Here is a 23,316-nt window from a genome sequence, read left to right as displayed (position 1 = left end):
ATCCGCCCAGGACCTAAAACTACGTCGAATTTATTAAAAACCAGCCTGCGCAAATAACCAAAGTGCATTACAAAAAAATCTACTTCGAAAAACCAAATTATTTACTTTTGTTTATATACAGGCATACATCCTATGCCTCCTAAAAAATTTTTAAAAAACTGGCTTTCAAAAGTATTCACTTTTATGATTATTGCTAACTGAAAGTGTTAATTCATTGTCCTGTGACTTAGTGGTTAAGGCGCCTGTCTTGTAAACAGGAGATCGGTGGTTCAAATGCTCCCAGGACCTAAATCTACGTGAAGTTTTAGGAAACCTAGCTAACGCTAACAACCTAATTGAATTAGAAACATTTCCAGCTTCAAAATACCCATTTACCTCACTTTTGCTTTTATACAGACGTATATTTTATGCTTCTGGAAAAATAAAACCAAAATTGGCTTTCAAAATAATTCACTTTTATCAGTTTTGCTAACTGAAACTCTGAAGACATGGTTCTGTGGCGTAGTGGTTAAAGTGTCTGTCTTGTAAACAGGAGATCGGTGGTTCAAGTCCTCCCAGGACCTAAAACTACTTCAAGTTTTTTGGAAACTAAGCTCATGCTAACAACCTAATGGAATTAGAAATACTTTCAGCTTCAAAAAAACAATTTACTTTAATTTTGTTTAGAAACAGGAGTACTTTTCATGCTTCTGGAAAAATGAAACAAAATATACTCTCAAAGTATTCACTTTTATGAGTTTTGCTAACTGAAACTGTTAGTTCATTGTCCTGTGGCATAGTGGTTGAGGCGCCTGTCTTCTAAACAGGAGAACGGTGGTTCAAATCCGCCCAGGACCTAAAACTACGTCGAATTTATTTAAAACCCAGCCTGCGCTAATATCCAAACTGCATTACAAAAAAATCTACTTCGAAAAACCAAATTATTTACTTTTGTTTATATACAGGCATACATCCTAGGCCTCCTAAAAAATTTTAAGAAAACTGGCTTTCAAAAGTATTCACTTTTATGATTATCGCTAATTGAAACTGTTAATTCATTGTCCAGTGGCATAGTGGTTAAGGCGCCTGTCTTCTAAACAGGAGAACGGTGGTTCAAATCCGCCCAGGACCTAAAACTACGTCGAATTTATTTAAAACCCAGCCTGCGCTAATAACCAAAGTGCATTACAAAAAAATCTACTTCGAAAAACCAAATTATTTACTTTTGTTTATATACAGGCATACATCCTATGCCTCCTAAAAAATTTAAAAAAAACTGGCTTTCAAAAGTATTCACTTTTATGATTATTGCCAACTGAAAGTGTTAATTCATTGTCCTGTGACTTAGTGGTTAAGGCGCCTGTCTTGTAAACAGTAGATCGGTGGTTCAAATGCTCCCAGGACCTAAATCTACGTGAAGTTTTAGGAAACCTAGCTAACGCTAACAACCTAATTGAATTAGAAACATTTCCAGCTTCAAAATACCCATTTACCTCACTTTTGCTTTTATACAGACGTATATTTTATGCTTCTGGAAAAATAAAACCAAAATTGGCTTTCAAAATAATTCACGTTTATCAGTTTTGCTAACTGAAACTCTGAAGACATGGTTCTGTGGCTTAGTGGTTAAAGCGCCTGTTTTGTAATCAAGAGATTGATGGTTCAAATCCACCCAGGACCTAAAGCTGCGTCAAGTTTTTAGGAAACTAAGCTCACGCTAACAACCTAATGGAATTAGAAATACTTTTAGCTTCAAAAAAACAATTTACTTTAATTTTGTTTATAAACAGGAGTACTTTTCATGCTTCTGGAAAAATGAAACAAAAATAGCTCTCAAAGTATTCACTTCTATGAGTTTTGCTAACTGAGATTGTAAAGACACGGTTCTGTGGCTTAGTGGTTAAAGCACCTGTCTGGGTAAACAGAAGATCGGTGGTTCAATTGCTCCCAGGACCTAAATCTACGTGAAGTTTTAGGAAACCTAGATAACGCTAACAACCTAATTGAATTAGAAATATTTCCAGCTTCAAAATACCCATTTACCTCAATTTTGTTTTATAGAGATGTATATTTTATGCTTCTGGATAAATGAAACCAAAATTGGCTTTCAAAAAAACTCGCTTTTTTGAGTTTTGCTAATTGAAACTCTGTAGACATTGTTCTGTGGATCAGCGGTTAATGCGCCTGTCTAGTAAACAGGAGATCGGTGGTTCAAATCCGCCCAGGACCTAAATCAACGTCAAGTTTTTATGAAACCTAGTTTACGCTAACAACCTAATTGAATTAAAACATTTCCAGCTTCAAAATACCCATTCACCTCACTTTTGTTTTTATACAGATGTATATTTCATGCTTCTGGAAAAATGAAACAAAAATTCGCTTTCAAAACAATTCAGCAGTTTTGCTAACTGAAACTCTGAAGACATGGTTCTGTGGCTTAGTGATTAAAGCGCCTGTCTTGTAAACAAGAGATTGATGGTTCAAATCCGCCCAGGACCTAAATCTGCCTCAAGTTTTTAGGAAACTAAGCTCACGCTAACAACCTAATGGAATTAGAAATACTTTCAGCTTCAAAAAACAATTTAATTTAATTTTGTTTATAAACAGGAGTACTTTTCATGCTTCTGGAAAAATGAAACAAAAAATACCTCTCAAAGTATTCACTGTTATGAGTTTTGCTAACTGAGAGTGTAAAGACATGGTTCTGTGGCTTAGTGGTTAAAGCACCTGTCTGGGTAAACAGAAAATCGGTGGTTCAAATCCGGCCAGGACCTAAATCTACGTCGAATTTCTTTAAAACCAGCCTGCGCTAATAACCAAACTGCATTACAGAAAAATCTACTTCGATAAACCAAATTATTTACTTTTGTTTATATACAGGCATACATCCTAGGCCTCCTAAAAAATTTTAAGAAAACTGGCTTTCAAAAGTATTCACTTTTATGATTATTGCTAAATGAAACTGTTAATTCATTGTCCAGTGGCATAGTGGTTAAGGCACCTGTCTTCTAAACAGGAGAACGGTGGTTCAAATCCGCCCAGGACCTAAAACTACGTCGAATTTATTTAAAGCCCAGCCTGCGCTAATAACCAAAGTGCATTACAAAAAAATCTACTTCGAAAAACCAAATTATTTACTTTTGTTTATATACAGGCATACATCCTATGCCTCCTAAAAAATTTTTAAAAAAAACTGGCTTTCAAAAGTATTCACTTTTATGATTATTGCTAACTGAAAGTGTTAATTCATTGTCCTGTGACTTAGTGGTTGAAACAGGAGATCGGTGGTTCAAATGCTCCCAGGACCTAAATCTACGTGAAGTTTTAGGAAACCTAGCTAACGCTAACAACCTAATTGAATTAGAAACATTTCCAGCTTCAAAATACCCATTTACCTCACTTTTGCTTTTATACAGACATATATTTTATGCTTCTGGAAAAATGAAACCGAAATTGGCTTTCAAAATAATTCAGTTTTATGAGTTTTGCAAACTAAAACTCTGAAGACATGGTTCTGTGGCTTAGTGGTTAAAGCGCCTGTCTTGTAAACAAGAGATCGGTGGTTCAAAAATCCCCCCAGGACCTAAAACTACGTCGAATTTATTTAAAACCCAGCCTGCGCGAATAACCAAAGTGCATTACAAAAAAATCTACTTCGAAAAACCAAATTACTTACTCTTGTTTATCACAGACCTATATCCTATGCCTCTTGAAAAATGAAAAAAACTGGCTTTCAAAAGTATTCACTTTTATTATTATTACCAACTGAAACTGAAGTCATTGTCCTGTGGCTTAGTGGTTAAAACGCCTGTTACGTAAAGATGAGATCGGTGGGTCAAATGCTCCCAGGACCTAAATCTATGTCAAGTTTATAGGAAACCTAGCGAACACGAACAGCCTAATTGAACTAGAAACATTTCCAGCTTCAAAAAACCCATTTACCTCAATTTTGTATACAGATGTATACTTTATGCTTCTGGAAAAATGAAACCAAAATTGGCTTCCAAATAATTCACTTTTATGAGTTTTGCTAACTGAAACTCTGAAGACATGATTCTGTGGTTTGTGGTTAAAGCTCCTGTCTAGTAAACAGGAGATCGGTGGTTCAAATCCGACCAGGACCTAAATCTACGTCAAGTTTTTAGGAAACGAAGCTCACGCTAACAAACTAATGGAGTTAGAAATACTTTCAGCTTCAAAAAAGCAAATTACTTCAATTTTGTTTATATACAAGAGTATTTTTCAAGCTTCTGGAAAAATGAAAAAAATATTCACTTTTATGGGTTTTGCTAACTGAGAGTGTAAAGACATGGTTCTGTGGCTTAGTGGTTAAAGCACCTGTCTGGGTAAACAGAAGATCGGTGGTTCAAATCCCCCCAGACCTAAAACTACGTAGAATTTATTTAAAACCCAGTCTGCGCGAATAACCAAAGTGCATTACAAAACAATCTACTTCGAAAAATCAAATTACTTACTCCTTTTTATATACAGACCTATATCCTATGCCTCTTGAAAAATTAAAAAAAAATGGCTTTCAAAAGTATTCACTTTTATGATTATTACTAACTGAAACTGTTAAGTCATTGTCCTGTGGCTTAGTGGTTAAAGCACCTGTCTTGGTAAACAGAAGATCGGCGGTTCAAATCCGCCCAGGACCTAAGTCTACGTCAAGTTTTTAGGAAACCTAGCTTACGCTAACAACCTTAATGAATTAGAAACATTTCCAGCTTCAAATTACCCAATTACCTGAATTTTGTTTTATACAGATGTATATTTTATGCTTCTCGAAAAATGAAACCAAAATTGGCTTTCAAAATATTTCACTTTTATGAGTTTTGCTAACTGAAACTCTGAAGACATGATTCTGTGGCTTAGTGGTTAAAGCGTCCGTTTAGTAAAAAGGAGATCGGTAGTTCAAATCCTTCCAGGACCTAAATCTACGCCAAGCTTTTAGGAAACTAAGCTCACGCTAACAACCTATTGGAATTTGAAATACTTTCACCTTCAAAAAAGCAATTTACTGCAATTTTGTTTATACACAGGAGTACTTTTCATGCTTCTGGAGAAATGAAACAAAATATACTCTGAAAGTATTCACTTTTATGAGTTTTGCTAACTGAAACTGTTAGTTCATTGTCCTGTGGCATAGTGGTTAAAGCGCCTGTCTAGTAAACAAGAGATCGGTGGTTCAAATCCGCCCAGGACCTAAATCTACGTGAAGTTTTTAGGAAACTAAGCTCACGTTAACAACCTAATGGAATTAGAAAAATTTTCAGATTCAAAATAGCAATTTATTTCATTTTTGATTATATACAGACGTATTTTTCAAGCTTCTGGAAAAATGAAACAAAAATTAGCGCTCAAAGTATTCACTGTTATGAGTTTTGTTAACTGAGAGTGTAAAGACATGGTTCTGTGGCATAGTGGTTAAAGCACCTGTCTGGGTAAACAGAAGATCGGTGGTTCAAAGCCGTCCAGGACCTAAATCTACGTCAAGTTTTTAGAAAACCTAGTTTACGCTAACAACCTAAATGAATTAGAAACAATTGCAGCTTCAAAATACCCATTTACATCTATTTTGTTTTATATAGATGTATATTTTATGCATCTGGAAAATTGAAACCAAAATTGGCTTTCAAAATAATTCACTTTTATGAGTTTTGCTAACTGAACCTCTGAAGACATGGTTCTGTGGCTTAGTGGTTAAAGCGCCTGTTACGTAAAGAGGAGATCGGTGGTTCAAATGCTCCCAGGACCTAAATCTACGTCAAATTTTTCGAAAAATTAGCTTACGCTAACAACCTAATTGAATTAGAAACATTTCAAGCTTCAAAATACCCATTTACCTCACTTTTACTTTTATACAGATGTATATTTCATATTTCTGGAAAAATGAAACCAAAATTGGCTTTCAAAATAATTCACTTTTATTAATTTTGCTAACTGAAATTCTGAAGACATGGTTCTGTGGCTTAGTGGTTAAAGCTCCTGTCTTGTAAACAGGAGATCGGTGGTTCAAATCCACACAGGACCTAAAACTACGTCGAATTTTTTTAAAACCCAGCCTGCGCTAATAACCAAAGTGCATTACAAAAAAATCTACTTCGAAAAACCAAATTACTTACTCTTGTTCATATACAGACCTACATCCTATGCCTCTTGAAAAATAAAAAAAACTGGCTTTCAAAAGAATTCACTTTTATATTTATTGCTAACTGAAACTGTTAATTCATTGTCCTGTGGCTAAGTGGTTAAAGCACCTGTCTGGGTAAACAGAAGACCGGTGGTTCAAATCCGCCCAGGACCTAAATCTACGTCAACTTTTTAGGAAACCTAGCTTACGCTAACAACCTAATTGAATTAGAAATATTTCCAGCTTCAAAATACCCATTTACATCTATTTTGTTTTATATAGATCTATATTTTATGCTTCTGGAAAATTGAAACCAAAATTCGCTTTCAAAATAATTCACTTTTATGAGTTTTGCTAACTGAACCTCTGAAGACATGGTTCTGTGGTGTAGTGGTTAAAGCGACTGTCAAGTAAACAGGAGATCGGTGGTTCAAAGCCGCCCAGGACCTAAATCTATGTCAAGTTTTTAGGAAACCTAGCTTACGCTAACAACCTAATTGAATTAGAAATATTTCCAGCTTCAAAATACCCATTTACATCTATTTTGTTTTATATAGATCTATATTTTATGCTTCTGGAAAATTGAAACCAAAATTCGCTTTCAAAATAATTCACTTTTATGAGTTTTGCTAACTGAACCTCTGAAGACATGGTTCTGTGGTGTAGTGGTTAAAGCGACTGTCCAGTAAACAGGAGATCGGTGGTTCAAAGCCGCCCAGGACCTAAATCTATGTCAAGTGTTTAGGAAACAAAGCTCACGCTAACAACCTAATGAAATTACAAATACTTTCAACTTCAAAAAAGCAATTTACTTCAATTTTGTTTATATACAGGAGTAATTTTCAAGCTTCTGGAAAAATGAAACAAAAATTAGCTCTCAAAGTATTCACCTTTTTGAGTTTTGCTAACTGAGAGTGTGAAGACATGGTTCTGTGGCTAAGTGGTAAAAGGACCTGTCTGGGTAAACAGAAGATTGGTGGTTCAAATCCGCCCAGGACCTAAATCTACGTCAAGTTTTTCGGAAACCTAGCTTACGCTAACAACCTAATTGAATTAGAAACATTTCCAGCTTCAAAATACCCATTTACCTCACTTTTGCTTTTATACAGACGTATATTTTATGCTTCTGGAAAAATGAAACCAAAATTGGCTTTCAAAATAATTCAATTTTATCAGTTTTGCTAACTGAAACTCTGAAGACATGGTTCTGTGGTGTAGTGGTTAAAACGCGTGGCTAGTAAACAGGAGATCGGTGGTTCAAAGCCGCCCAGGACCTATATCTAGGTCAAGTGTTTAGGAAACTAAGCTCACGCTAATAACCTAATGGAATTAGAAATACTTTCAACTTCAAAAAAGCAATTTACTTCGATTTTGTTTATCTACAGGAGTAATTTTCAAGCTTCTGGAAAAATGAAACAAAAATTAGCTCTCAAAGTATTCACTTTTATGAGTTTTGCTAACTGAACCTCTGAAGACATGGTTCTGTGGCTTAGTGGTAAAGGCGCCTGTCTTGTAAACAGGAGATCGGAGGTTCAAATCCGCCCAGGACCTAAAACTACGTCGAATTTATTTAAAACCCAGCCTGCGCTCATAACCAAAGTGCATTACAAATCTTCTTCGAAAAACCAAATTACTTACTCTTGTTTATATACAGACCTGCATCCTATGCCTCTTTAAAAGTAAAAAAATTGGCTTTCAAAAGAATTCACTTTTATAATTATTGCTAACTGAAACTGTTGATTCATTGTCCTGTGGCTTAGTGGTTAAAGCACCTGTCTGGGTAAACAGGAGATCGGAGGTTCAAATCCGCCCAGGACCTAAATCTACGTCAAGTTTTTAGGAAACCTATCTTACGCTAACAACCTAATTGAATTAGAAACATTTCCAGCTTCAAAATACCCATTTACCTCACTTTTGATTTTATAAAGACGTGTAATTTATGCTTCTAGAAAAATGAAACCAAAATTGGCTTTCAAAAAAATTCAATTTTATCAGTTTTGCTAACTGAAACACTGAAGACGTGGTTCTGTGGTGTAGTGGTTAAAGCGCCTGACTAGTAAACAGGAGATCGGTGGTTCAAATCCGCCCAGGACCTAAATCTACGTCAAGTGTTCAGGAAACTAAGCTCAAGCTAACAACCTAATGGAATTAGAAATACTTTCAACATCAAAAAAGCAAATTACTGAAATTTTGTTTATAAACAAGAGTATTTTTCAAGCTTCTGGAAACATGAAACAGAAATTAGCTCTCAAAGTATTCAATTTTATGAGTGTTGCTAACTGAGAGTGTGAAGACATGGTTCTGTGGCTAAGTGGTAAAAGGAGCTGTCTGGGTAAACAGAAGATTGGTGGTTCAAATCCGCCCAGGACCTAAATCTACGTCAAGTTTTTCGGAAACCTAGCTTACGCTAACAACCTAATTGAATTAGAAACATTTCCAGCTTCAAAATACCCATTTACCTCACTTTTGATTTTATAAAGACGTGTAATTTATGCTTCTAGAAACATGAAACCAAAATTGGCTTTCAAAAAAATTCAATTTTATCAGTTTTGCTAATTGAAACACTGAAGACGTGGTTCTGTGGTGTAGTGGTTAAAGCGCCTGACTAGTAAACAGGAGATCGGTGGTTCAAATCCGCCCAGGACCTAAATCTACGTCAAGTGTTCAGGAAACTAAGCTCAAGCTAACAACCTAATGGAATTAGAAATACTTTCAACATCAAAAAAGCAAATTACTGAAATTTTGTTTATAACTGAGAGTGTGAAGACATGGTTCTGTGGCTAAGTGGTAAAAGGACCTGTCTGGGTAAACAGAAGATTGGTGGTTCAAATCCGCCCAGGACCTAAATCCACGTCAAGTTTTTCGAAAACCTAGCTTACGCTAACAACCTAAATGAATTAGAAACAATTGCAGCTTTAAAATACCCATTAACCTCCAATTTGTTTTATACAGATGTATATTTTATGCTTCTGCAAAATTGAAACCAAAATTGGCTTTAAAAATAATGCACTTTTATGAGTTCTGCTAACTGAACCTCCGAAGACATGGTTCTGTGGCTTAGTGGTAAAAGCGCCTGTCTTGTAAACAGAAGATCGGTGGTTCAAATCCGCACAGGACCTAAATCTACGTAGAATTTATTTAAAACCCAGCCTGCGCTCATAACCAAAGTGCATTACAAATCTTCTTCGAAAAACCAAATTACTTACTCTTGTTTATATACAGACCTGCATCCTATGCCTCTTTAAAAGTAAAAAAACTGGCTTTCAAAAGAATTCACTTTTATAAATATTGCTAACTGAAACTGTTAATTCATTGTCCTGTGGCTTAGTGGTTAAAGCACCTGTCTGGGTAAACAGGAGATCGGAGGTTCAAATCCGCCCAGGACCGAAATCTACGTCAAAATTTTAGGAAACCTAGCTTACGCTAACAACCTAAATGAATTAGAAACAATTGCAGCTTTAAAATACCCATTAACCTCCAATTTGTTTTATACAGATGTATATTTTATGCTTCTGCAAAATTGAAACCAAAATTGGCTTTAAAAATAATGCACTTTTATGAGTTCTGCTAACTGAACCTCCGAAGACATGGTTCTGTGGCTTAGTGGTAAAAGCGCCTGTCTTGTAAACAGAAGATCGGTGGTTCAAATCCGCACAGGACCTAAATCTACGTAGAATTTATTTAAAACCCAGCCTGCGCTCATAACCAAAGTGCATTACAAATCTTCTTCGAAAAACCAAATTACTTACTCTTGTTTATATACAGACCTGCATCCTATGCCTCTTTAAAAGTAAAAAAACTGGCTTTCAAAAGAATTCACTTTTATAATTATTGCTAACTGAAACTGTTAATTCATTGTCCTGTGGCTTAGTGGTTAAAGCACCTGTCTGGGTAAACAGGAGATCGGAGGTTCAAATCCGCCCAGGACCTAAATCTACGTCAAAATTTTAGGAAACCTAGCTTACGCTAACAACCTAATTGAATTGGAAACATTTCCAGCTTCAAAATACCCATTTACCTCACTTTTGATTTTATAAAGACGTGTAATTTATGCTTCTAGAAAAATGAAACCAAAATTGGCTTTCAAAAAAATTCAATTTTATCAGTTTTGCTAACTGAAACACTGAAGACGTGGTTCTGTGGTGTAGTGGTTAAAGCGCCTGACTAGTAAACAGGAGATCGGTGGTTCAAATCCGCCCAGGACCTAAATCTACGTCAAGTGTTCAGGAAACTAAACTCAAGCTAACAACCTAATGGAATTAGAAATACTTTCAACATCAAAAAAGCAAATTACTGAAATTTTGTTTATAAACAAGAGTATTTTTCAAGCTTCTGGAAACATGAAACAGAAATTAGCTCTCAAAGTATTCAATTTTATGAGTTTTGCTAACTGAGAGTGTGAAGACATGGTTCTGTGGCTAAGTGGTAAAAGGAGCTGTCTGGGTAAACAGAAGATTGGTGGTTCAAATCCGCCCAGGACCTAAATCTACGTCAAGTTTTTCGGAAACCTAGCTTACGCTAACAACCTAATTGAATTAGAAACATTTCCAGCTTCAAAATACCCATTTACCTCACTTTTGATTTTATAAAGACGTGTAATTTATGCTTCTAGAAACATGAAACCAAAATTGGCTTTCAAAAAAATTCAATTTTATCAGTTTTGCTAATTGAAACACTGAAGACGTGGTTCTGTGGTGTAGTGGTTAAAGCGCCTGACTAGTAAACAGGAGATCGGTGGTTCAAATCCGCCCAGGACCTAAATCTAGGTCAAGTGTTCAGGAAACTAAGCTCAAGCTAACAACCTAATGGAATTAGAAATACTTTCAACATCAAAAAAGCAAATTACTGAAATTTTGTTTATAACTGAGAGTGTGAAGACATGGTTCTGTGGCTAAGTGGTAAAAGGACCTGTCTGGGTAAACAGAAGATTGGTGGTTCAAATCCGCCCAGGACCTAAATCCACGTCAAGTTTTTCGAAAACCTAGCTTACGCTAACAACCTAAATGAATTAGAAACAATTGCAGCTTTAAAATACCCATTAACCTCCAATTTGTTTTATACAGATGTATATTTTATGCTTCTGCAAAATTGAAACCAAAATTGGCTTTAAAAATAATGCACTTTTATGAGTTCTGCTAACTGAACCTCCGAAGACATGGTTCTGTGGCTTAGTGGTAAAAGCGCCTGTCTTGTAAACAGAAGATCGGTGGTTCAAATCCGCACAGGACCTAAATCTACGTAGAATTTATTTAAAACCCAGCCTGCGCTCATAACCAAAGTGCATTACAAATCTTCTTCGAAAAACCAAATTACTTACTCTTGTTTATATACAGACCTGCATCCTATGCCTCTTTAAAAGTAAAAAAACTGGCTTTCAAAAGAATTCACTTTTATAATTATTGCTAACTGAAACTGTTAATTCATTGTCCTGTGGCTTAGTGGTTAAAGCACCTGTCTGGGTAAACAGGAGATCGGAGGTTCAAATCCGCCCAGGACCTAAATCTACGTCAAAATTTTAGGAAACCTAGCTTACGCTAACAACCTAAATGAATTAGAAACAATTGCAGCTTTAAAATACCCATTAACCTCCAATTTGTTTTATACAGATGTATATTTTATGCTTCTGCAAAATTGAAACCAAAATTGGCTTTAAAAATAATGCACTTTTATGAGTTCTGCTAACTGAACCTCCGAAGACATGGTTCTGTGGCTTAGTGGTAAAAGCGCCTGTCTTGTAAACAGAAGATCGGTGGTTCAAATCCGCACAGGACCTAAATCTACGTAGAATTTATTTAAAACCCAGCCTGCGCTCATAACCAAAGTGCATTACAAATCTTCTTCGAAAAACCAAATTACTTACTCTTGTTTATATACAGACCTGCATCCTATGCCTCTTTAAAAGTAAAAAAACTGGCTTTCAAAAGAATTCACTTTTATAATTATTGCTAACTGAAACTGTTAATTCATTGTCCTGTGGCTTAGTGGTTAAAGCACCTGTCTGGGTAAACAGGAGATCGGAGGTTCAAATCCGCCCAGGACCTAAATCTACGTCAAAATTTTAGGAAACCTAGCTTACGCTAACAACCTAATTGAATTGGAAATATTTCCAGCTTCAAAATACCCATTTACCTCACTTTTGCTTTTATACAGACGTATATTTTATGCTTCTGGAAAAATGAAACCAAAATTGGCTTTCAAAATAATTCACTTTTATCAGTTTTGCTAACTGAAACTCTTAAGACATGGTTCTGTGGTGTAGTGGTTAAAGCGCCTGTCTAGTAAACAGGAGATCAGTGGTTCAAATCCGCCCAGACCTAAAACTACGTAGAATTTATTTAAAACCCAGCCTGCGCTCATAACCAAAGTGCATTACAAATCTTCTTCGAAAAACCAAATTACTTACTCTTGTTTATATACAGACCTGCATCCTATGCCTCTTTAAAAGTAAAAAAACTGGCTTTCAAAAGAATTCACTTTTATAATTATTGCTAACTGAACCTGTTATATCATTGTCCTGTGGCTTAGTGGTTAAAGCACCTGTCTGGGTAAACAGGAGATCGGAGGTTCAAATCCGCCCAGGACCTATATCTACGTCAAGTTTTTAGGAAACCTATCTTACGCTAACAACCTAATTGAATTAGAAACATTTCCAGCTTCAAAATACCCATTTACCTCACTTTTGATTTTATAAAGACGTGTAATTTATGCTTCTAGAAAAATGAAACCAAAATTGGCTTTCAAAAAAAATTCAATTTTATCAGTTTTGCTAACTGAAACACAGAAGACGTGGTTCTGTGGTGTAGTGGTTAAAGCGCCTGACTAGTAAACTGGAGATCGGTGGATCAAATCCGCCCAGGACCTAAATCTACGTCAAGTGTTCAGGAAACTAAGCTCAAGCTAACAACCTAATGGAATTAGAAATACTTTCAACATCAAAAAGCAAATTACTGAAATTTTGTTTCTAAACAAGAGTATTTTTCAAGCTTCTGGAAACATGAAACAGAAATTAGCTCTCAAAATATTCACTTTTATGAGTTTTGCTAACTGAGAGTGTGAAGACATGGTTCTGTGGCTAAGTGATTGAAGCACCTGTCTGGGTTTACAGAAGATCGGTGGTTCAAAGCCGCCCAGGACCTAAAACTACGTCCACTTTTTCGAAAACCTAGCTTACGCTAACAACCTAAATGAATTAGAAACAATTGCAGCTTTAAAATACCCATTAACCTGCAATTTGTTTCATACAGATGTATATTTTATGCTTCTGCAAAATTGAAACCGAAATTGGCTTTAAAAATAATGCACTTTTACGAGTTCTGCTAACTGAACCTCCGAAGACATGGTTCTGTGGCTTAGTGGTAAAAGCGACTGTCTTGTAAACAGAAGATCGGTGGTTCAAATCCGCCCAGGACCTAAATCTACGTCAGGTTTTTAGGAAACCTAGCTTACGCTAACAACCTAATTGAATTGGAAATATTTCCAGCTTCAAAATACCCATTTACCTCACTTTTGCTTTATACAGACGTATATTTTATGCTTCTGGAAAAATGAAATCAAAATTGGCTTTCAAAATAATTCACTTTTATCAGTTTTGCTAACTGAAACTCTTAAGACATGGTTCTGTGGTGTAGTGGTTAAAGCGCCTGTATAGTAAACAGGAGATCAGTGGTTCAAATCCGCCCAGACCTAAAACTACGTAGAATTTATTTAAAACCCAGTCTGCGCGAATAACCCAAGTGCATTACAAAAAAATCTTCGAAAAACCAAATTACTTACTCTTGTTTATATACCGACCTGCATCCTATGCCTCTTGAAAAATAAAAAAACTCGCTTTCAAAAGAATTCACTTTTATAATTATTGCTAACTGAAACTGTTAATTCATTGTCCTGTGGCTTAGTGGTTAAAGCACCTGTCTGGGTAAACAGAAGATCGGTGGTTCAAATCTGCCCAGGACCTCAATCTAAGTCAAGTTTTTAGGAAACCTATCTTACGCTAACAACCTAATTGAATTAGAAATATTTCCAGCTTCAATATACCCATTTACCTCACTTTTGCTTTTATACAGACGTATATTTTATGCTTCTGGAAAAATGAAATCAAAATTGGCTTTCAAAATAATTCACTTTTATCAGTTTTGCTAACTGAAACTCTTAAGACATGGTTCTGTGGTGTAGTGGTTAAAGCGCCTGTATAGTAAACAGGAGATCAGTGGTTCAAATCCGCCCAGACCTAAAACTACGTAGAATTTATTTAAAACCCAGTCTGCGCGAATAACCCAAGTGCATTACAAAAAAATCTTCGAAAAACCAAATTACTTACTCTTGTTTATATACCGACCTGCATCCTATGCCTCTTGAAAAATAAAAAAAACTCGCTTTCAAAAGAATTCACTTTTATAATTATTGCTAACTGAAACTGTTAATTCATTGTCCTGTGGCTTAGTGGTTAAAGCACCTGTCTGGGTAAACAGAAGATCGGTGGTTCAAATCTGCCCAGGACCTAAATCTAAGTCAAGTTTTTAGGAAACCTATCTTACGCTAACAACCTAATTGAATTAGAAATATTTCCAGCTTCAATATACCCATTTACCTCACTTTTGCTTTTATACAGACGTATATTTTATGCTTCTGGAAAAATGAAATCAAAATTGGCTTTCAAAATAATTCACTTTTATCAGTTTTGCTAACTGAAACTCTTAAGACATGGTTCTGTGGTGTAGTGGTTAAAGCGCCTGTATAGTAAACAGGAGATCAGTGGTTCAAATCCGCCCAGACCTAAAACTACGTACAATTTATTTAAAACCCAGTCTGCGCGAATAACCCAAGTGCATTACAAAAAAATCTTCGAAAAACCAAATTACTTACTCTTGTTTATATACCGACCTGCATCCTATGCCTCTTGAAAAAAAAACTCGCTGTCAAAAGAATTCACTTTTATAATTATTGCTAACTGAAACTGTTAATTCATTATCCTGTGGCTTAGTGGTTAAAGCACCTGTCTGGGTAAACAGAAGATCGGTGGTTCAAATCTGCCCAGGACCTAAATCTAAGTCAAGTTTTTAGGAAACCTATCTTACGCTAACAACCTAATTGAATTAGAAATATTTCCAGCTTCAATATACCCATTTACCTCACTTTTGCTTTTATACAGACGTATATTTTATGCTTCTGGAAAAATGAAATCAAAATTGGCTTTCAAAATAATTCACTTTTATCAGTTTTGCTAACTGAAACTCTTAAGACATGGTTCTGTGGTGTAGTGGTTAAAGCGCCTGTATAGTAAACAGGAGATCAGTGGTTCAAATCCGCCCAGACCTAAAACTACGTAGAATTTATTTAAAACCCAGTCTGCGCGAATAACCCAAGTGCATTACAAAAAAATCTTCGAAAAACCAAATTACTTACTCTTGTCTATATACCGACCTGCATCCTATGCCTCTTGAAAAATAAAAAAAAACTCGCTTTCAAAAGAATTCACTTTTATAATTATTGCTAACTGAAACTGTTAATTCATTGTCCTGTGGCTTAGTGGTTAAAGCACCTGTCTGGGTAAACAGAAGATCGGTGGTTCAAATCTGCCCAGGACCTAAATCTAAGTCAAGTTTTTAGGAAACCTATCTTACGCTAACAACCTAATTGAATTAGAAATATTTCCAGCTTCAATATACCCATTTACCTCACTTTTGCTTTTATACAGACGTATATTTTATGCTTCTGGAAAAATGAAATCAAAATTGGCTTTCAAAATAATTCACTTTTATCAGTTTTGCTAACTGAAACTCTTAAGACATGGTTCTGTGGTGTAGTGGTTAAAGCGCCTGTATAGTAAACAGGAGATCAGTGGTTCAAATCCGCCCAGACCTAAAACTACGTAGAATTTATTTAAAACCCAGTCTGCGCGAATAACCCAAGTGCATTACAAAAAAATCTTCGAAAAACCAAATTACTTACTATTGTTTATATACCGACCTGCATCCTATGCCTCTTGAAAAATAAAAAAAACTCGCTTTCAAAAGAATTCACTTTTATAATTATTGCTAACTGAAACTGTTAATTCATTGTCCTGTGGCTTAGTGGTTAAAGCACCTGTCTGGGTAAACAGTAGATCGGTGGTTCAAATCTGCCCAGGACCTAAATCTAAGTCAAGTTTTTAGGAAACCTATCTTACGCTAACAACCTAATTGAATTAGAAATATTTCCAGCTTCAATATACCCATTTACCTCACTTTTGCTTTTATACAGACGTATATTTTATGCTTCTGGAAAAATGAAATCAAAATTGGCTTTCAAAATAATTCACTTTTATCAGTTTTGCTAACTGAAACTCTTAAGACATGGTTCTGTGGTGTAGTGGTTAAAGCGCCTGTATAGTAAACAGGAGATCAGTGGTTCAAATCCGCCCAGACCTAAAACTACGTAGAATTTATTTAAAACCCAGTCTGCGCGAATAACCCAAGTGCATTACAAAAAAATCTTCGAAAAACCAAATTACTTACTCTTGTTTATATACCGACCTGCATCCTATGCCTCTTGAAAAATAAAAAAAACTCGCTTTCAAAAGAATTCACTTTTATAATTATTGCTAACTGAAACTGTTAATTCATTGTCCTGTGGCTTAGTGGTTAAAGCACCTGTCTGGGTAAACAGAAGATCGGTGGTTCAAATCTGCCCAGGACCTAAATCTAAGTCAAGTTTTTAGGAAACCTATCTTACGCTAACAACCTAATTGAATTAGAAATATTTCCAGCTTCAATATACCCATTTACCTCACTTTTGCTTTTATACAGACGTATATTTTATGCTTCTGGAAAAATGAAATCAAAATTGGCTTTCAAAATAATTCACTTTTATCAGTTTTGCTAACTGAAACTCTTAAGACATGGTTCTGTGGTGTAGTGGTTAAAGCGCCTGTATAGTAAACAGGAGAGCAGTGGTTCAAATCCGCCCAGACCTAAAACTACGTAGAATTTATTTAAAACCCAGTCTGCGCGAATAACCCAAGTGCATTACAAAAAAATCTTCGAAAAACCAAATTACTTACTCTTGTTTATATACCGACCTGCATCCTATGCCTCTTGAAAAATAAAAAAAACTCGCTTTCAAAAGAATTCACTTTTATAATTATTGCTAACTGAAACTGTTAATTCATTGTCCTGTGGCTTAGTGGTTAAAGCACCTGTCTGGGTAAACAGTAGATCGGTGGTTCAAATCTGCCCAGGACCTAAATCTAAGTCAAGTTTTTAGGAAACCTATCTTACGCTAACAACCTAATTGAATTAGAAATATTTCCAGCTTCAATATACCCATTTACCTCACTTTTGCTTTTATACAGACGTATATTTTATGCTTCTGGAAAAATGAAATCAAAATTGGCTTTCAAAATAATTCACTTTTATCAGTTTTGCTAACTGAAACTCTTAAGACATGGTTCTGTGGTGTAGTGGTTAAAGCGCCTGTATAGTAAACAGGAGATCAGTGGTTCAAATCCGCCCAGACCTAAAACTACGTAGAATTTATTTAAAACCCAGTCTGCGCGAATAACCCAAGTGCATTACAAAAAAATCTTCGAAAAACCAAATTACTTACTCTTGTTTATATACCGACCTGCATCCTATGCCTCTTGAAAAATAAAAAAAACTCGCTTTCAAAAGAATTCACTTTTATAATTATTGCTAACTGAAACTGTTAATTCATTGTCCTGTGGCTTAGTGGTTAAAGCACCTGTCTGGGTAAACAGAAGATCGGTGGTTCAAATCTGCCCAGGACCTAAATCTAAGTCAAGTTTTTAGCAAACCTATCTTACGCTAACAACCTAATTGAATTAGAAATATTTCCAGCTTCAATATACCCATTTACCTCACTTTTGCTTTTATACAGACGTATATTTTATGCTTCTGGAAAAATGAAATCAAAATTGGCTTTCAAAATAATTCACTTTTATCAGTTTTGCTAACTGAAACTCTTAAGACATGGTTCTGTGGTGTAGTGGTTAAAGCGCCTGTATAGTAAACAGGAGATCAGTGGTTCAAATCCGCCCAGACCTAAAACTACGTAGAATTTATTTAAAACCCAGTCTGCGCGAATAACCCAAGTGCATTACAAAAAAATCTTCGAAAAACCAAATTACTTACTCTTGTTTATATACCGACCTGCATCCTATGCCTCTTGAAAAATAAAAAAACTCGCTTTCAAAAGAATTCACTTTTATAATTATTGCTAACTGAAACTGTTAATTCATTGTCCTGTGGCTTAGTGGTTAAAGCACCTGTCTGGGTAAACAGAAGATCGGTGGTTCAAATCTGCCCAGGACCTAAATCTAAGTCAAGTTTTTAGGAAACCTATCTTACGCTAACAACCTAATTGAATTAGAAATATTTCCAGCTTCAATATACCCATTTACCTCACTTTTGCTTTTATACAGACGTATATTTTATGCTTCTGGAAAAATGAAATCAAAATTGGCTTTCAAAATAATTCACTTTTATCAGTTTTGCTAACTGAAACTCTTAAGACATGGTTCTGTGGTGTAGTGGTTAAAGCGCCTGTATAGTAAACAGGAGATCAGTGGTTCAAATCCGCCCAGACCTAAAACTACGTAGAATTTATTTAAAACCCAGTCTGCGCGAATAACCCAAGTGCATTACAAAAAAATCTTCGAAAAACCAAATTACTTACTCTTGTTTATATACCGACCTGCATCCTATGCCTCTTGAAAAATAAAAAAAACTCGCTTTCAAAAGAATTCACTTTTATAATTATTGCTAACTGAAACTGTTAATTCATTGTCCTGTGGCTTAGTGGTTAAAGCACCTGTCTGGGTAAACAGAAGATCGGTGGTTCAAATCTGCCCAGGACCTAAATCTAAGTCAAGTTTTTAGGAAACCTATCTTACGCTAACAACCTAATTGAATTAGAAATATTTCCAGCTTCAATATACCCATTTACCTCACTTTTGCTTTTATACAGACGTATATTTTATGCTTCTGGAAAAATGAAATCAAAATTGGCTTTCAAAATAATTCACTTTTATCAGTTTTGCTAACTGAAACTCTTAAGACATGGTTCTGTGGTGTAGTGGTTAAAGCGCCTGTATAGTAAACAGGAGATCAGTGGTTCAAATCCGCCCAGACCTAAAACTACGTAGAATTTATTTAAAACCCAGTCTGCGCGAATAACCCAAGTGCATTACAAAAAAATCTTCGAAAAACCAAATTACTTACTCTTGTTTATATACCGACCTGCATCCTATGCCTCTTGAAAAATAAAAAAAACTCGCTTTCAAAAGAATTCACTTTTATAATTATTGCTAACTGAAACTGTTAATTCATTGTCCTGTGGCTTAGTGGTTAAAGCACCTGTCTGGGTAAACAGAAGATCGGTGGTTCAAATCCGCCCAGGACCTAAATCTACGTCAGGTTTTTAGGAAACCTAGCTTACGCTAACAACCTAATTGAATTAGAAATATTTCCAGCTTCAATATACCCATTTACCTCACTTTTGCTTTTATACAGACGTATATTTTATGCTTCTGGAAAAATGAAATCAAAATTGGCTTTCAAAATAATTCACTTTTATCAGTTTTGCTAACTGAAACTCTTAAGACATGGTTCTGTGGTGTAGTGGTTAAAGCGCCTGTATAGTAAACAGGAGATCAGTGGTTCAAATCCGCCCAGACCTAAAACTACGTAGAATTTATTTAAAACCCAGTCTGCGCGAATAACCCAAGTGCATTACAAAAAAATCTTCGAAAAACCAAATTACTTACTCTTGTTTATATACCGACCTGCATCCTATGCCTCTTGAAAAATAAAAAAAACTCGCTTTCAAAAGAATTCACTTTTATAATTATTGCTAACTGAAACTGTTAATTCATTGTCCTGTGGCTTAGTGGTTAAAGCACCTGTCTGGGTAAACAGAAGATCGGTGGTTCAAATCCGCCCAGGACCTAAATCTACGTCAGGTTTTTAGGAAACCTAGCTTACGCTAACAACCTAATTGAATTAGAAATATTTCCAGCTTCAATATACCCATTTACCTCACTTTTGCTTTTATACAGACGTATATTTTATGCTTCTGGAAAAATGAAATCAAAATTGGCTTTCAAAATAATTCACTTTTATCAGTTTTGCTAACTGAAACTCTTAAGACATGGTTCTGTGGTGTAGTGGTTAAAGCGCCTGTATAGTAAACAGGAGATCAGTGGTTCAAATCCGCCCAGACCTAAAACTACGTAGAATTTATTTAAAACCCAGTCTGCGCGAATAACCCAAGTGCATTACAAAAAAATCTTCGAAAAACCAAATTACTTACTCTTGTTTATATACCGACCTGCATCCTATGCCTCTTGAAAAATAAAAAAAACTCGCTTTCAAAAGAATTCACTTTTATAATTATTGCTAACTGAAACTGTTAATTCATTGTCCTGTGGCTTAGTGGTTAAAGCACCTGTCTGGGTAAACAGAAGATCGGTGGTTCAAATCTGCCCAGGACCTAAATCTAAGTCAAGTTTTTAGGAAACCTATCTTACGCTAACAACCTAATTGAATTAGAAATAATTCCAGCTTCAATATACCCATTTACCTCACTTTTGCTTTTATACAGACGTATATTTTATGCTTCTGGAAAAATGAAACCAAAATTGGCTTTCAAAATAATTCACTTTTATCAGTTTTGCTAACTGAAACTCTTAAGACATGGTTCTGTGGTGTAGTGGTTAAAGCGCCTGTCTAGTAAACAGGAGATCAGTGGTTCAAATCCGCCCAGACCTAAAACTACGTAGAATTTATTTAAAACCCAGTCTGCGCGAATAACCAAAGTGCATTACAAAAAAATCTTCTTCGAAAAACCAAATTACTTACTCTTGTTTATATACCGACCTGCATCCTATGCCTCTTGAAAAATAAAAAAAACTCGCTTTCAAAAGAAATCACTTTTATAATTATTGCTAACTGAAACAGTTAATTCATTGTCCTGTGGCTTAGTGGTTAAAGCACCTGTCTGGGTAAACAGAAGATCGGTGGTTCAAATCCGCCCAGGACCTAAATCTACGTCAAGTTTTTAGGAAACCTATCTTACGCTAACAACCTAATTGAATTAGAAATATTTCCAGCTTCAAAATACCCATTTACCTCACTTTTGCTTTTATACAGACGTATATTTCATGCTTCTGGAAAAATAAAACCAAAATTGGCTTTCGAAATAATTCACTTTTATCAATTTTGCTAACTGAAACTCTGAAGCCATGGTTCTGTGGCTTAGTTGTTAAAGCGCCTGTCTAGTAAACAGGAGATCGGTGGTTCAAATCCGCCCAGGACCTAAATCTACGTCAAGTGTTTAGAAAACTAAGCTCACGCTAACAACCTAATTGAATAAAGTTTGTTTATATACAGGAGTATTTTTCGAGCTTCAGGAAAAATGAAACAAAAATTAGCTCTCAATGTATTCACTTTTATGAGTTTTGCTAACTGAGAGTGTGAAGACATGGTTCTGTGGCTAAGTGATTGAAGCACCTGTCTGGGTTAACAGAAGATCGGTGGTTCAAATCCGCCCAGGACCTAAATCTACGTCAGGTTTTTAGGAAATCTAGCTTACGCCAACAACCTAATTGAATTGGAAATATTTCCAGCTTCAAAATAACCATTTACCTCACTTTTGCTTTTATACAGACGTATATTTTATGCTTCTGGAAAAATGAAACCAAAATTGGCTTTCAAAATAATTCACTTTTATCAGTTTTGCTAACTGAAACTCTGAAGACATGGTTCTGTGGTGTAGTGGTTAAAGCGCCTGTCTAGTAAACAGGAGATCGGTAACTCAAAGCCACCCAGGACCTAAATATACGTCAAGTGTTTAGGAAACTAAGCTCACGCTAACAACCTAATGGAATTGGAAATACTTTTAACTTCAAAAAAGCAATTTACTTCAATTTTGTTTATATACAGGAGTATTTTTCAATCTTCTGGAAAAATTAAACAAAAATTGGCTCTCAAAGTATTCATTTTTATGAGTTTTTCTAACTGAGAGTGTGAAGCAATGGTTCTGTGGCTTAGTGGTTAAAGAACCTGTCTACGTAAACAGAAGATCGGTGGTTCAAAACCGCCCAGGACCTAAATCTACGTCAACTTTTTTCGGAAACCTAGCTTACGCTAACAACCTAAAAGAATTAGAAAGAATTGCAGCTTCAAAATACCCATTAACCTCAATTTTGTTTTTTACGGTTGTATATTTTATGCTTCTGCAAAATTGAAACCAAAATTGGCTTTCAAAATAATTCAATTTTATCAGTTTTGCTAACTGAACCTCTGAAGACATGGTTCTGTGGTGTAGTGGTTAAAGCGCCTGTCTAGTAAACAGGAGATCAGTGGTTCAAATCCGCCCAGACCTAAAACTACGTAGAATTTATTTAAAACCCAGTCTGCGCGAATAACCAAAGTGCATTACAAAAAAATCTTCTTCGAAAAACCAAATTACTTACTCTTGTTTATATACCGACCTGCATCCTATGCCTCTTGAAAAATTAAAAAAAAACTCGCTTTCAAAAGAATTCACTTTTATAATTATTGCTAACTGAAACAGTTAATTCATTGTCCTGTGGCTTAGTGGTTAAAGCACCTGTCTGGGTAAACAGAAGATCGGTGGTTCAAATCCGCCCAGGACCTAAATCTACGTCAAGTTTTTAGGAAACCTATCTTACGCTAACAACCTAATTGAATTAGAAATATTTCCAGCTTCAAAATACCCATTTACCACACTTTTGCTTTTATACAGACGTATATTTTATGCTTCTGGAAAAATAAAACCAAAATTGGCTTTCGAAATAATTCATTTTTATCAATTTTGCTGACTGAAACTCTGAAGCCATGGTTCTGTGGCTTAGTTGTTAAAGCGCCTGTCTAGTAAACAGGAGATCGGTGGTTCAAATCCGCCCAGGACCTAAATCTACGTCAAGTGTTTAGGAAACTAAGCTCACGCTAGTAACCTAATGGAATAAAGTTTGTTTATATACAGGAGTATTTTTCGAGCTTCAGGAAAAATGAAACAAAAATTAGCTCTCAATTTATTCACTTTTATGAGTTTTGCTAACTGAGAGTGTGAAGACATGGTTCTGTGGCTAAGTGATTGAAGCACCTGTCTGGGTTAACAGAAGATCGGTGGTTCAAATCCGCCCAGGACCTAAATCTACGTCAGGTTTTTAGGAAATCTAGCTT

The 23,316-nt window shown here is 35.5% G+C and overlaps 1 protein-coding gene and 12 non-coding genes across 14 annotated transcripts in view; 12 read left to right on the top strand and 1 right to left on the bottom strand.

Annotated features, from left to right (window-relative positions):
- Window positions 1–23,316, bottom strand: part of LOC142351908 (uncharacterized) — a 438,132-nt gene that overhangs the window by 112,567 nt on the left and 302,249 nt on the right. The window lies entirely within an intron of this gene.
- On the top strand, window positions 491–563 carry Trnat-ugu (transfer RNA threonine (anticodon UGU)). The gene has a single exon. It is a non-coding gene; the product is annotated as a tRNA-Thr (tRNA).
- Trnat-ugu (transfer RNA threonine (anticodon UGU)) lies at window positions 1,588–1,660 on the top strand. Its single transcript has one exon. It is a non-coding gene; the product is annotated as a tRNA-Thr (tRNA).
- Trnat-ugu (transfer RNA threonine (anticodon UGU)) lies at window positions 3,490–3,564 on the top strand. Its single transcript has one exon. It is a non-coding gene; the product is annotated as a tRNA-Thr (tRNA).
- On the top strand, window positions 5,941–6,013 carry Trnat-ugu (transfer RNA threonine (anticodon UGU)). Its single transcript has one exon. It is a non-coding gene; the product is annotated as a tRNA-Thr (tRNA).
- Window positions 7,591–7,663, top strand: Trnat-ugu (transfer RNA threonine (anticodon UGU)). Its single transcript has one exon. It is a non-coding gene; the product is annotated as a tRNA-Thr (tRNA).
- Window positions 9,159–9,231, top strand: Trnat-ugu (transfer RNA threonine (anticodon UGU)). Its single transcript has one exon. It is a non-coding gene; the product is annotated as a tRNA-Thr (tRNA).
- Trnat-ugu (transfer RNA threonine (anticodon UGU)) lies at window positions 9,702–9,774 on the top strand. Its single transcript has one exon. It is a non-coding gene; the product is annotated as a tRNA-Thr (tRNA).
- Window positions 11,270–11,342, top strand: Trnat-ugu (transfer RNA threonine (anticodon UGU)). Its single transcript has one exon. It is a non-coding gene; the product is annotated as a tRNA-Thr (tRNA).
- Trnat-ugu (transfer RNA threonine (anticodon UGU)) lies at window positions 11,813–11,885 on the top strand. The gene has a single exon. It is a non-coding gene; the product is annotated as a tRNA-Thr (tRNA).
- Trnat-ugu (transfer RNA threonine (anticodon UGU)) lies at window positions 13,451–13,523 on the top strand. The gene has a single exon. It is a non-coding gene; the product is annotated as a tRNA-Thr (tRNA).
- Window positions 21,353–21,425, top strand: Trnat-agu (transfer RNA threonine (anticodon AGU)). Its single transcript has one exon. It is a non-coding gene; the product is annotated as a tRNA-Thr (tRNA).
- Trnat-agu (transfer RNA threonine (anticodon AGU)) lies at window positions 22,971–23,043 on the top strand. Its single transcript has one exon. It is a non-coding gene; the product is annotated as a tRNA-Thr (tRNA).

Source organism: Convolutriloba macropyga, chromosome 13 (genome assembly GCF_964194025.1).
Source record: "Convolutriloba macropyga chromosome 13, txConMacr16.3, whole genome shotgun sequence".
Classification (NCBI taxonomy): Eukaryota; Metazoa; Xenacoelomorpha; order Acoela; family Convolutidae; genus Convolutriloba; species Convolutriloba macropyga.
This window is presented reverse-complemented; position numbering and strand designations above follow the sequence as displayed.